Source organism: Prosopis cineraria, unplaced genomic scaffold (genome assembly GCF_029017545.1).
Source record: "Prosopis cineraria cultivar Desert tree isolate PC_DT_omini unplaced genomic scaffold, ASM2901754v1 PC13, whole genome shotgun sequence".
In the NCBI taxonomy this organism is placed as follows: Eukaryota; Viridiplantae; Streptophyta; class Magnoliopsida; order Fabales; family Fabaceae; genus Prosopis; species Prosopis cineraria.
Window position 1 is genome coordinate 19788489 of NW_026555344.1, and position 14235 is coordinate 19802723.

Sequence of the window (14235 nt, forward strand, 5' to 3'; positions counted from 1 at the left end):
TTGGCCACTACTAGTAATGCTTTACGTCCTGATACATTTTCATAGCTCTCAGGTGCATAGTGTATTTTCTGCAGCGTGCTTCATTTAGAATCACTTTTCTCAGGTCAAAATCATTTAGCACATAGATTTTATCTCAGCCATAAATCCATCATCATTAAAACGGAAGTCTTTATACATATTCGACTCAACATCTTCTCGAAGTATCTAAGAAGATACTCATGTTTTTACCTGCGCCATTCTTAACTCTTTCCAAAAATCACTACTCATCATAGTAGTATAGGCACCCACTAAGGCTTTTAATGGTGCATCTGTTAAGAATTGATAAAAGACTCCATTAAATTATGCTCTTGGACCATCAAACTAGCTACATGTAGCGTCTTCCTGCTCAGTGCATCAGCTACCATATCTGCCTTCCCTAGATGGTATTTCAACTCAAAGTTATAACCCTTGAGCAAATCCATCTATCTTCTTTGCCTCATGTTCAACTCTTTCTGATCTATCAGATACTTCAAGCTTTTGTGATCGTTGAACATGCTAAACACTAACCTATATAGGTAATGACACTAAATCTTTAACATAAAGACCACTGTTGCAAGTTCTAAATCATAAGCGGGGTAATTTTCTTTACACAAGTCTCAATTACCTTGATGTATAGGCTACTCATCTGTCATGCATCAACACAGCCCAAACCTCATAGAGAAGTATTTGTATACACCTCATAAGGTAGTCTCAGATTAGAATTATTAGCACAAGTACGATAGTAAACTTTTCTTTCAACTTCTGAAATGTAGTCTCACATTAGTCATCCTAGACAAAAGGTTGATCTTTATAGGTTAACTTCATCAATGGAGAACCAATCTGAGAGAAACTTTAGATAAAACTTTGATAATATCCACTAATACCAGAAAACTTTAAATCTCCATAATTGAGCTGCCTCGCTCCCATTTCAACACAGCATTTACTTTATGGGGATCAATAAAAATCCTATTTGCTAACACCACATAACCCAAAAATCTAACTTTTCTTAGCCAAAACTCACAGTTACTGAGCTGGCATATAACTTGTTTTCTTTTAAAACTTGAAGTACAATGTTTAGATGCTTGGAATGTTGTTCCTTATCTTTCAAATACACCAGAATATCGTTAATGAAAACCATAACAAATTGATCTAAATATGGTATGAAGATATGGTTCATGTAATCCACGAAAACCATAGGTGCATTAGTTAGACCAAATGGCATAACAAGGAACTTATAATGCCCATAATATGTCCTAAAAGCCATCTTGGGTACATCCTTTTTAGACACCTATGGATGATGATACCCTAACCTCAAGTCAATCTTGAAAAAGACTGAGGCTCTAGCCAACTGATCTAATAGATTGTCAATTTTGGGTAAAGGGTACTAATTCTTCACCGTCACCTTGTTCAACTGTCGGTAGTTAATACACAACCTTAAGCTACCATCCTTCTTTATTACAAATAATACTGGTAATCCCTAAGGTGATACACTTAGTATGTTGAATCCCTTATCAAGCAAATCTTTAATCTACTTCTTCAACTCATTCAACTCTGAGAATACCTTAGGAAATTCACTTACCACTCTAATCCTTTAAATACCCTCGTCGTACACACTGGTAGCTGTCAATATTACCATATATGCACATATACCCTTGTTTGATCAACTTCTCACTTACAAAACCGATTGAAATCAAGCCTGCTCAGTAGAACTAGTTCCTATCATTAACATTAGCAAGGACATAAACTTCCTAGCATAGTCTAGAGTAGCATTGTTGGTTGTTAGCCAATCCATGCCAACTATTACATTAATCCCTTTTATGGTAATGCAAATCAGATTGATCACAGATTCTTGATCCTCAAACAAAATTTCAACTCTCTAGCAGGCTCTACTAGTAAAACTCGAGGATCTCGAGGGTATAGTCACTTTAATCAACACAAATAACTCTTATAACTCTAATTTCAATCTATCTACACATTCTTTAGAGATGAAAGAATATGTAGCCTAAAGTCAAACAAGACTTCTATTCTATTGCCATATATAGAGATTATACCTTTAATTAGGTTCAGAGAAGCTCTAGCCTCTTCTTGTGTTATTGCAAGGACTCATCGTGGAATATTCAACCGCTACTCTATTGCCTCTTTTCCACCTTTGGGATAATACTTGGCAATATGGCCGGGCTTCCTATACTTAAAGCAGGACCAACACTTGTTTGCATGAAACCTACCGCAGATATTGCATTGAGGTGACCTTCCAGTGCTAAAAGTAGGAGCTGGTGCATTCTTTACCTCTCCTTACAACTATTCTCAGCTTATGACACATTTCTTCATAAGTAGTCTTATCGAACAGAGCAATCTGCTATCAATATTCTAGATGCATTTTCTCTAACAACCACTCTCCTTCCACTTTATGTCATTATGGTATTACATATATGTGAAATAAGCTGACAGATCATTGAACCTCTTGATAAACTCCTCTTTATTCAAAGCCCCTTGTCTGAACAAGTGTAACTTTTCCTCTTTCCTTATACGAAAGGATGCCAGGAAGTAGTAATCAAAGAACACCCTCTTAAATTCTTCCTCGCAATACTTCACAGTACCAGATAGTCTCACTAAATCCCACCATCTCTTACCTACCCTGACCAACTAAACCATAGCTAAAATCATCTTCTGCTTTGACGTTCAGGTCACTACCTCGAATATAGTCTTAAGGTGCTCAATCCACTGCTTGACTTCTCCCTCTTTCATATTGCCATCAAATGTTAGTAGATTAAACCTCACAAAAGTCTTCCAAACTCAATCAATGGACGAATCAATAACCAGTCTTATAGCCTATCTATCTGAGGCTTGAGATGGCTTAAGTCTACTATGAGCTTTTTTTTTGTATTGATTTTTCCTGACTTTCTCTTTCCTTTGCCTGATCTCTACCCCTCAACAACATGTCATGATCTCATATTGTTTGCCAAATATCAATCATCATGTCTCTCAGTTCTCCTAAATGAACATATCTTCTATTAACTTGAGGCTTATCCGATTGAACCTCTAGTATAGGCTCATCCTCTATCAAATGCCTTAACAGTTAAGTACTACGCGACGCTCGAGTAACTCTTCTTCTCATTTTCTCCCCTCATAAGAATGAAAGTAAAAGAAAACTAAGCATAAAGGAAAGAATGGGTGTAATGAACAATACATAACTTAATATGATCTAGGATGAATGCAATAAAGAATGACAATAACTAGATCTCAAAACTTGAGAAACTGATACCAACTATTTGTAATGCCCTTACTGACATTACCATATGACCTTCTGCTCTACTACCAATCAATTCAAAATTCATTTATTTTGAAATGTTTGGGATCCCAAGTAAAACATTTCTAAAATCATTTCATAAATTACTTAAATTATAAAAACCATACACAGTGGAAGCAAAATTCAAAAGTGCAATAAAGATTAAAAAAACGTGCATTTTAATCAAATTAAATAAAAATAAGATTCATACACCACGGGTCATGCCACATGTACCACAGCATGTGGCACAGAGACCATAGCTACCTACTTTGTGCCATACTTCACGGCATGTGGATACATGCACCACATTGTACACACCTGATTCTGCTTTCACATGACAATTTCTAGTGTGAACTTCAAATGTGCATCATTTTCGCATCCGATGTCCAATTAGGATTGTTCAAGTGCCCCTACGAAGCTTATTTCAAAATCTAACTAATGACACTAGTTTTTTTCAATCCAATATCCCATTAAAAAGTTAGAAACCTAAGTGCATTTTGATCATTTTCTGTTAAAATTTGCCACACAAGCATCACTAATTGAAACCATATACCATTATCCGCTTGTAGGGTCTTGACCACGTATAAATGAATAATATACACCTGATTGACCAACTATACGCACAATATAACACCCATACACATAATTGGCCTATAAACTACCCATAACACACAACTTGGGTAATATCTCATTTCTCAATTCATTCATACATGAGGCCAATTCTTCCATGTACACATCAAGTATACCTCATATCCACACATATTCACATTCACCACTAGCCCATACTATCACTTCACCATTCATATATATATACAAGGCTAGGGACCTAAAACCATTAAACACAATATCCATAACATTATGCACATGTACTCAATTTCTTTGGTAATTAATACAAAAGCTTATAACTAATAATATGCAAATTCATTACACTAATCCTTACAAGGCTTTTATGAAAGATATCAACTCAGCCTATGTCTTTCCCCTTCGCACCACTGCTACTCGAACATGAAAATATAAATAACTATAGGTAAGATCAAAATCTCAGTAACTAATATAACTCATTGAATGTCTATTGACACAAATAACCATGCCAAAGTAGGAAAACTAAAGTGCAGCATATATATTAAGTATAACATAGCTTTTCTCTTAAAATCCCTTTTTTAATTCAACACATTAGCATGATCATTTATCCACCAATCCTCCAAAGCTCCTTGACACAAAACCATAAACTCTACTGAATCAATCACTTATTAATCCGAGCATACTTTTGGTGGTAGAAATACCCAGCCAAGGGTAATTTGTCCCACCTATAGACTATAGTTTCCTTCATTTCATACACTTGTGAGATAGGCATCGTTAACTCTTAACTGCATCCTAATAGGCACTAGGGAGTTGCGAGACTGCCTGAATGTTCAATGATAACAATCCCAATGTATGCTATATCAGATTACTTAGGTACTAGCCCATAAAATGCTATACTGGATATCCTATTGTGCCAGCCCGACTATATGAATTTTTCACTCACATCTCCACACACACATCCCTATATATCCTGGGTGAATTCCCACCCTTTATGATCATGCTTTTTTACCTTTCATAGCGTATCAATTACTATTTTTGTAATTTCCACTATATACTCATATATAAAGATGTACATATGCATAACAATCGAAACCAACAACCTTTCAAATTTCATTTCATAAATCACTTTTCATGCTAAAACTATTATAATACCAAATCATGTATGAAACTCATAAAAAAACAAATTCATCATTTCATATGTACTTCTACACAATTATAATAGCTAATAAATATAATAACTAAATGGTTACCTTAACCCTTTTATTCAATTGAAAGCGTTACCTGTGTTCCACAACCCTATTCAAAACTTCTTCACTCTCAAGATTCATTCTTTACTCATATAAAAATACCCATAAGATTTCTTAGCTTCCTTTAGCCCACATTATCTTCATTTAACTCTTAAATTGTCATTAATGGAGCCACATTGCTCCAACTACCTCATTAATAGTGGATTTTTATCTATTAATATTCTCCAACAACCAAAAAAGCACAGAGCTATAAATGGTTAGCTTACACTACTATAGAATTAGCTAAATATAATGCCTAATACTTATCGTTTATTTAAAAAGTGACAAATAAATACATGTGGAGAATATTTGATAGTTATTTTAAATAAGTGTCTAATATAACAAATGAATACTTGACGGTTATTTAAAATAACAGTCAAATATATATATATATATATATATTATTTTTTATAAAAGAGTTTTATTTGACCCTTATTATTGGATAACCGAAAAATACTTAAAACATTTATTTGACATTTGTTTACAAAAAAGGGTCAAATATATATTACTTTATGATTATTTAAAAATAAACGTGAAATATATGTTTTTAAGTTATATCCTAATCATTCGATAGACTCTTCATTCTTCATTTTTCATTTTCTCTCTGCCTCGCCTTCCAGCTGAAGCCCTAGATCCTCCTAATCATCAATCTTCATTTTTCAATCTTGGATCTCCAGCTTTTCGTTCATCTTTGCCAATGCTCATGCTCATCTTCTGTGTCGTTGATCTTCAGCATCTTCTCCTTCACCTTCCCCATAGTGCTCGTGCTCTCAATTGTCGGCTCGTCACTTATCATCGATTGTGCTTAGGTTAGCAAACACTTATTTTTTGTATAACTACCTTCAAATTAAATCATATAGGTACAAACTAAGCAAATTCAATAAATAATAAATTTTCAAGTCGTTCTCCAACTTGAAGCATTAACGCCCCTGTTCTTGTTGAGTTTTTAAAAGATAGTGATAGATGCTTTCACATTTTCTTTTGGGTTTTTTAGTTAAATATTTTGTGGTTTGATACACTTTATGATTGGGAACTCTAGCCAGGAATCTCCTAAGTTGTGAGCCACGATGAAGTTGATCACAATTTTAAGAAAATAGGTATTGTACTTCTATTTTTGTTAAAAGGAAGATGCTATGATCTAGGGTTAAGGGGTCAATGACTTTGGCCCAAAATAAAAACAGTTGGCCCTCTTTAACAATTATGCAAATTCCACTCAATATTATTATCTATGGTTCAATTTTGAGGGTCGCCTCATCAAACTTTTGCTCTTCACATCTTTGTGACTATTGGTCATTACCATCGTGATGATGTGGGGTAGAGCTCTTCTAATTTTCTAGATTAGCTTTTTACAAACTCTAACCTCAATTGATGTTCCATGTTTTTGCATATGATAAATGTCAAACTTTTTAATTTAGCTCAGTTTTAAGTTGAGTAGAATTAAATTAAATAAAAGTATCTACTCCAAATCTCCAATCCTCCTCTTCATATCTCCATAATATTTAGTCCATACCAATGTGTTTATGGTTTTTACAATACCCACTTTTCATTTTAAAGTAGGAGTGTTTACTAAATAATTTTTTACTAAAAAATATACCAACATGTTTGTAACATGTTAATTACATTATTCATCAATGGTAATTACTTTTCTGATTAGATACTTGCCTAGGCTGCCCTGCATATATTGATTTGTGTTGGAGTAACTAGTAATCACATCAATGGTAATTACTTTTATGATTGGATATTGCACATTTGATTTTTATGTTCATTCATGGCTAGGGCATCAGTATTATAGAATTTACTCTAGATGGCTGCTTGGTAGTTTCCAGTGCGTTTGATAATGTTGTAAATGTATGATATGGTTTGAAACAGTTGCTAACTTTTACAATTATTGAATCAATGATATTGTGATTTACCTGGACAACATGCAGTAGTATGGGATCTGAAAGCTAGAAAGCTCTTGCGTGACTTCAAGTTTCATAGAGCACATATTAGGTCTATTTATTCCACTTGAGTTTCTTATGGCTATAAGTGAGTTGGCTATTAAAGTAATTATGGAACAGTTGGAAATATTGTATTTAATCATGTACAAATGTGCATTATATATATAAATATATATACTTGCTTCCTTTATAGTATAGTTCTTGTAGAGCTAGAATCTTTAAAAGTCATTGTTTATTTGCATTTATGAGTAGCTTCAAGACGCATGGTTTCATTCACAAGTAATTCAATGGGATATCATAATTGGATTCATACCTAAAGTTACTATCTCTTCTCTAGGTTCATTTGTCAATATAATCAGACATATTTTGAAATTTTTATAATGCTCTGCTCTTGTGGACTTGTTTAAATTTGACATGTAATTTATTTCTTCTTTATTTCATCTAACTTATAATATAGAAACTCATAATACCTTTCAATAGAAGCTTCCATGATTAACCCAAATAGGACTTAAAAGTAATGAACACTAAACTTTAATTTATCATTTAGAAACTTAGAAATTTGATAAACCTATGTTTTAAGTAGTCCTTTTCTTTGTTCTGTTCACTTTACTATTTATTGATGATATTTTATCCTCTTTTATAGTTGTATTTTAAAATGAAGGATTATTAGTTGCAGCCACTCTTTATGGCTTGACTAGTTGTCGCACCCGGAAAATGTAACGCGGACAGCGCGAGAGCGGAGGTTCTGGTCTTCGGAAGAAAGATCAAAGAAATGGGAGTCGCCACCAAGATTTTGAGGAAATCTCAGGAAACCGTTTAAAGGTAGATAAGGGTAATCTGCGAAATTAAAGAATAGGTTCGGGAGTCGGTTGAGTGTGAGGAAGGTATTAGGCTCCCCACAACACCCATTTATCAGAATGGTTACCTGAAGTTTGTTGTGCTATATTAATATAGTTTTACAATTATTTTAATTATTCCTTTTATATTCATGTGTTTGATATAAAAATGATAAGAATTAAGCGAGAAATATTTATTTATTTACAAGGAGGACTTGACTCAAAATTTAACTCTAAGGCCTGCATACCTTGTGATAGGGATCAAAGTCTACATAGTTCGGACTTATAAATTTGTTGGTGAAATATTTTTTTGAAGAGAAATTAATTAGAAATAATTCACCATTTTACAAATAAAACAATTTTTTGAAAATTTGATATGTGTGTTTTAAATTGTAAAAAGTGATTTAATTTCAATTATTTCCTCTATTTTTAAATTTTTGGAATAAAGAAAAGAAAAGAGTTTAAGAATTACTTTTTATTTTTATTTTTTTATATTTTATGATTGAGAATTTAACTGCTATTCTTGTAGAGCCTTATTGGCTCATACGGTAATATAATTACTTTTTATATCTGCGGAGAATCCAAACTCTCACACAATAAAAGAGTTTAACAACTTAGTTTATTTACTTAAATTTTAAATATTAATAATATCATTATTTTTTAGTGCATTCATACATATATACTTTTTTTAAAGACTCTTAATCATCATACCTGTAAAGCCTTATTGACTTTTATAATAATAAAATTATCCTAAATATCGGCGGAGATTCAAAATCCTAAGTTTTATTAACAACTTAGTTTATTTACTTAAATTTTAAATATTAATAATATCATTATTTTTTAGTGCATTCATACATATATACTTTTTTTAAAGACTCTTAATCATCATACCTGTAAAGCCTTATTGACTTTTATAATAATAAAATTATCCTAAATATCGGCGGAGATTCAAAATCCTAAGGATTAAATATTATATATTTTAATGCATAATTATACAATTCGCACTTTTAAATATAGAAATCTTAATCACTATACTTGCGAAGTTTTATTGACTTTCGAGGTAAGATAATTATTCTAGAGGTCCATAGACATTCAAAAATCTCATATGACCAAAAGATATAATTGGTAAATATAATTATAATCTAAATTCATTAATTTAATTAATTAAAATTATAAAAACCATATTATATTTTATTTACAAAAATTCATTTATTTATTACAAAAATTGAAAATCACTATATCTACGAGGACTTATTATTCCACACGATGAGGTGATTAATTTAAGTCTCTAGAGATTCTTGAAATCTCTCATTAGACTTAAATATTTTATTATATAAAAAAAGAGTTAATTTTAATGATAGGCTTTTCAAACCCATATTATTATATACAAAATTAATCCTCATACGTGCGAAATCTTATTGATTTTCATGATATAGGATCATTTTAAATGCCTATGGAGATTCTTAAAATCTCACACAACAAATAAACCATAAATATATGTATATCTATCTCTCTCTCTCTCTCTCTCTCTCTCTCTCTCTCTTTATACTTTAGCCTCTTATAAGGAAGTCATGATAACATATGGAAATAGAAAACACCATGAAGTATTACGCATGAATAAATTTTCAAAAATGAACAAAGATTAATATAAGAATCAACCCATGCCATCACACGTTACATTTTCTAAAAAATAGTAATTAAAAAGATTGAAAGGCAATTTGAGAATCAACTATGCAAAACTAAACGTACCTAAATTAGACACGTTGGATATCTTATAATATAAACAATCACAAGTTTGTTTTGCAGACACCAACATCACGAGATGAAGAACTTGTCAAATTTTCAAAATTAGTTGACAAACTTGGTGATTAATTTTCAAGTATCAATAATCTCAAAACTTGAATATGACTATACCCTTGAACCATTAAGAGACGCAAAATTACACATGATATTTTATAAATAACTAGTCAAGTACTCATGCAAATTTATGCCCACCATAAAATCTTGAAAAGAAAAGGAAAAAAAAAGGGATAATATCATTCAAGCCATAACTTTTACTTGCAACCTTTTAGTAGGGATGGTGTTTTCATCAGCTCTTCCTCTATCTTGACTCCTTCCATGTGGCGGTCATGGATTTCTTCCACCTAATGACAAGGAATAGGTGCCCAATCTATTTCCGCCACTTAAGGGGCTCACATGATTTCCCATGCTCTATCATCCTTACTTAGGGTCCTTATTGGTTATCATTAAGCCAGGATGGTTCCAAGGCACGTTGCAATTATCTAGAGTCACCTCAGACATTGTCTTCTTCCCCACGATGCTACCCCATTCCCTACCAACTTGATTGATATGAATATCTCTTCGAGACTAGAAGAGGAATGGCAATAGCGGTTACGAGAGTGAGAATGAGAGAAAAGAGAACGAAATGGGAAGAGGCTTTAGATGGAAGAAGAGGAGCGTGGCTTGGTGCGAGAGGAAGTAAAGTGGCTCTATTTTTGGGTGGAAATAGCAACAGTAGCTCTCCTCTCTTGGTCTCGTGCTCTCTCCTTCTCAATCTCTATTTTTTCTTCCTTCGGTCATGCTACTTCCTTTCTCTTACTTCGTCTCTGTGCTTTTGTTCTCCTCTCTTCCTATGCTCCTTTCCTGTTCAGTTTTTGATCTCTGCCTCTCCTCTTTTTCTGCTCTCATTCTCAATCAATTTTTGGTCTCCTCCTTCATTCGTTTTCATCCTCTATTTTTTTAATTTTCTCATCCAGTTTTGAGTTTGGGTCTCTCCTTCCTCAATCTTCTTCTACCTCTGCTATCTTTTGCTTCTCCTTCGTTGGTCTTTTCTCCCTCTCTTCTTCCTCCATTTTTTCCTCTTCTTCGTTTGGCTTTCTACGTCTTGGGTAACGTCTTGGTGCTCTGTTTTTTTTTTTGCTTTTTTTTGTTCCTCTCGTCTTTAGTTTTCATTTTTTTCCTTTGGTTTTTCTCCCTCGGACACACTTTCTTTGTCAATCTTTCCTCCCTTTTTTTACCTCTTCTGGTCCTCTCTTCGCTGTCCCCCCTTATGCATGCTATGTTTTTGCCTTTTATTATTAAAGCTCGGGATCTTCCTCTTGCTTGAACATCTCGGTTCCCTCTGCTCTCACTAATCTGCTCTTGCGTGTGTTTCCTTTCTCTTGTCCAGTCTTTTCTTCATCTGATGTGTTCAGCTTCTCTTTTACTAGTGTTTTCTCTCTGCCTACCGAAAGTCTGTGTGCGTGCATCATGGTTGTTTGCTGCTCCTTTTGCTATATTTTTCTGCTTACGGGTGGGTGCTGTTTCTGCATTTTGTGTCTCTATTTCTGTTGTTTTCTTCTTTTTCTGCTGCATGGTCGAAAGTGTGTGTGTACGCTATATGTATCTATTTTTTTTAGCCATTCTTTAATGCCTTTTTTATTAATTAGATTGAGGGAGAGAAAGAAAAGTCTAATTTTAAAACACATTTTTAAATGGAAAACAAAAGATTTAAGGAGAGAAATTTAAAAAATAGTTGAGTCTTAAAAAATTGATTCCCAATATCTTTGAATGGTTGGGATAATTTGAGAGAGATTTTTAAAAAATTTAAGCAAGATTTTTTTTGAAAATATAATCCTAAAAAGGATTAAATTTTATTTTTGTATTTTTTTATATTTTTGATTATTTATTATTAAATTAAAATAAAGGCCCGGATAAAATACGGTGTACACACTAGTAATGAGCAACAAACCTTGAAATCATAAACCTTCACATGAAATTTAGATGATTTGATGTATCAACATTTAGCAATATATCTTAGAAAGATTTTCTATGATTCTTTAGTGAGTGTTGCTTCATGTGAATACTTGCAGTACCTCTAAATATATGATTTGAAAATTTGTTAATATGCTTTTTCAGTGTGTGTCCTCTATCTTCTCTAGATTTTTGGTTCATCTTCCAAGTTATTTTGCAGGTTTGTCGGACAGAATAGCAAAATTCTAGGATTTAGAAACATTTGAACTAATTGGATCGGCTAAATGTGAGGTATTTAAACTCTTTGAATATTGTTTCTTTTGTCAAAAAATAATCTCTTTTGTTCATTTATGTCCTAATTTATGCTTGCATACTTTCCTTTTTGCATTTTATTTTTGGCTATAACACCATCAGGCTAGTTTAGAGTTTACACTGTTATTGACTTCTATGGAACCTATTGTCTTTATACTTAAAAACGCAGCTTTATGGGACTAGAAGGTTGTCCAAATGAAATAAACAAGTGTAGTTTAAGACAAATTATATGAAGCATAGGTGTGTGTGTCTATTTGAAGTTCAAGTTTCTTTTAAACTAACATACTGGCATTTGGGTTTTTTTTTTTGGGTAAAGCATTTGATTCTTATTTTGTTTGCATATGGGTTGTTGTCTAGTACAATTTATTGCTTATATATAGAGAGCAACAAGCAAATCCATATTATGAAACTATTTTAAATTTCATTTTGAATTTTGCAGATGGGGGTGCAAATGCAAACTAAGGAGCTTAGGCTATGGTGCTTAACCAAGAACTTGAAATTATCTTATAAATTTTTGTTAATATATTTTTTTATAATTCAAAAATTTCTAGGATAATGTTCTTTTGTATGTATAAGTAGCACTCAAGTGATTAACATCTTGTAAATTGTATGATGCTTATATGTATTGGATTTTGAATTCTATAAATATAATATTTTTATTTTATATTATTTCTTTCTATTATTTAATAATGATTATGGTGTCTATCATAATGAATATTAAAAATAAAAAAATTAATAGATGAAATTAATTAAAAATAATTGCTATATTCAATTAAAAACAATAATAACTTATTTGACCCTTATTTTAAAGAAGCGTCAAATAAAATGATCTTATTTGACCCTTGTTTAACACAAATGTCACATAAAATAGTTTTATTTAATGCTTATTTTAAACAAGGGTCAAATAAAATCTCTTTACTTGATGGTTGTTTGACTTTACTTGATGGTTGTTGGAGACAACCGTCAAGTAAAGAGATTTTATTTGACCGTTTTTAACCGTTAAATAAAGATCAAAACTTTATATGGTGCCTAAACATTTGATGGTTAATAATCATCAAATAAGGTCAAAAATGAGGGTCAAATAAGCCTATTTTTGTAGTAGTGTTAAATAGCTCAAACAATTTTCATTAACTGTATTTAAGTTAATAAGTTTAGACTCATAGCCTCTATGGACCAAAAATCATCATTTTCAACCAAACTCTAGCTTTTGACATCAAGGAAATGGAAGAAGGTAGGAAGATTTAGGCTTGAGAAGCTTATCTTTAATGTTTATGAGCTCTAAAACATCTCAAATCTTCAAGTCTCCCAAGCCCTAACATAGCTCTTCAGTTGCTCCTTCATGTATCTTTATTTTTCTCTTTTTTTCTGCACCATTTTTGTGACCTTATTTTTGCATAAAAGTGGCCATATGCCATGGCAACACGCATGGCACAAAGAGCATCTCCTTAGGCATATCAGCACACATGTGCCACGATAGCTTATGCACAAGTCGTGGTGTGTGGTACATAATCTTACCCTTTTATTTTTCTTCCTCTTTTATGTCTGAGTGACTTGAATTCACTTTGGACCCTATTTAGGGTTGAAATTATAATCAAACACACCCGTTAGATCTCTCTGGCCACACACCTCACTCATGCACTTATTTATTCTTTTTAGGCTTAAATAATTATCTTTAAAATTTAAGTATGTTACACCATCTAGATTTAAAAAGACCTAACCCTTTAGAGGATGTCTCTATCTCGATTGTCTTTGAGGCTTTATTAGCCTCATGAGATTGGTTTTTGCCAACCTTGACTGAATAACCTTCATACTCTATTGCATAGCATGCACCTGAGGAAACAGTGCTTTAGTAAGATATTCTTACCATCAAAAATACATTCATTCCTTCCTTTCCATATGGTCTAAAAGTAAATTGTGAACTTCACTGCCCATCCCCACTCCTTTGTCAAGTTAGTATCCCTAAAGTTCCACTTCAGCCATTGATCCTAGTTTAGCCTAAAGAAATCAGACTGTTTTCTTATATTGACTACTTTGCACCCATAACTAACAACAAGGAGACAGTCATGAAGAACATGAAGCATGCTTCCATTGTTGTCTTTACATAAAGAATATAATCTGTCTCTTTAGATGCCTCTTATTTGTCTCGCCATATTAGTGAATAGTCAATTTTGGAAGACAAGCCACATAAATGATTTGCATCTTTATGAGACTTTCAATTTCCAAAGACTCGCCCATCAGTAATT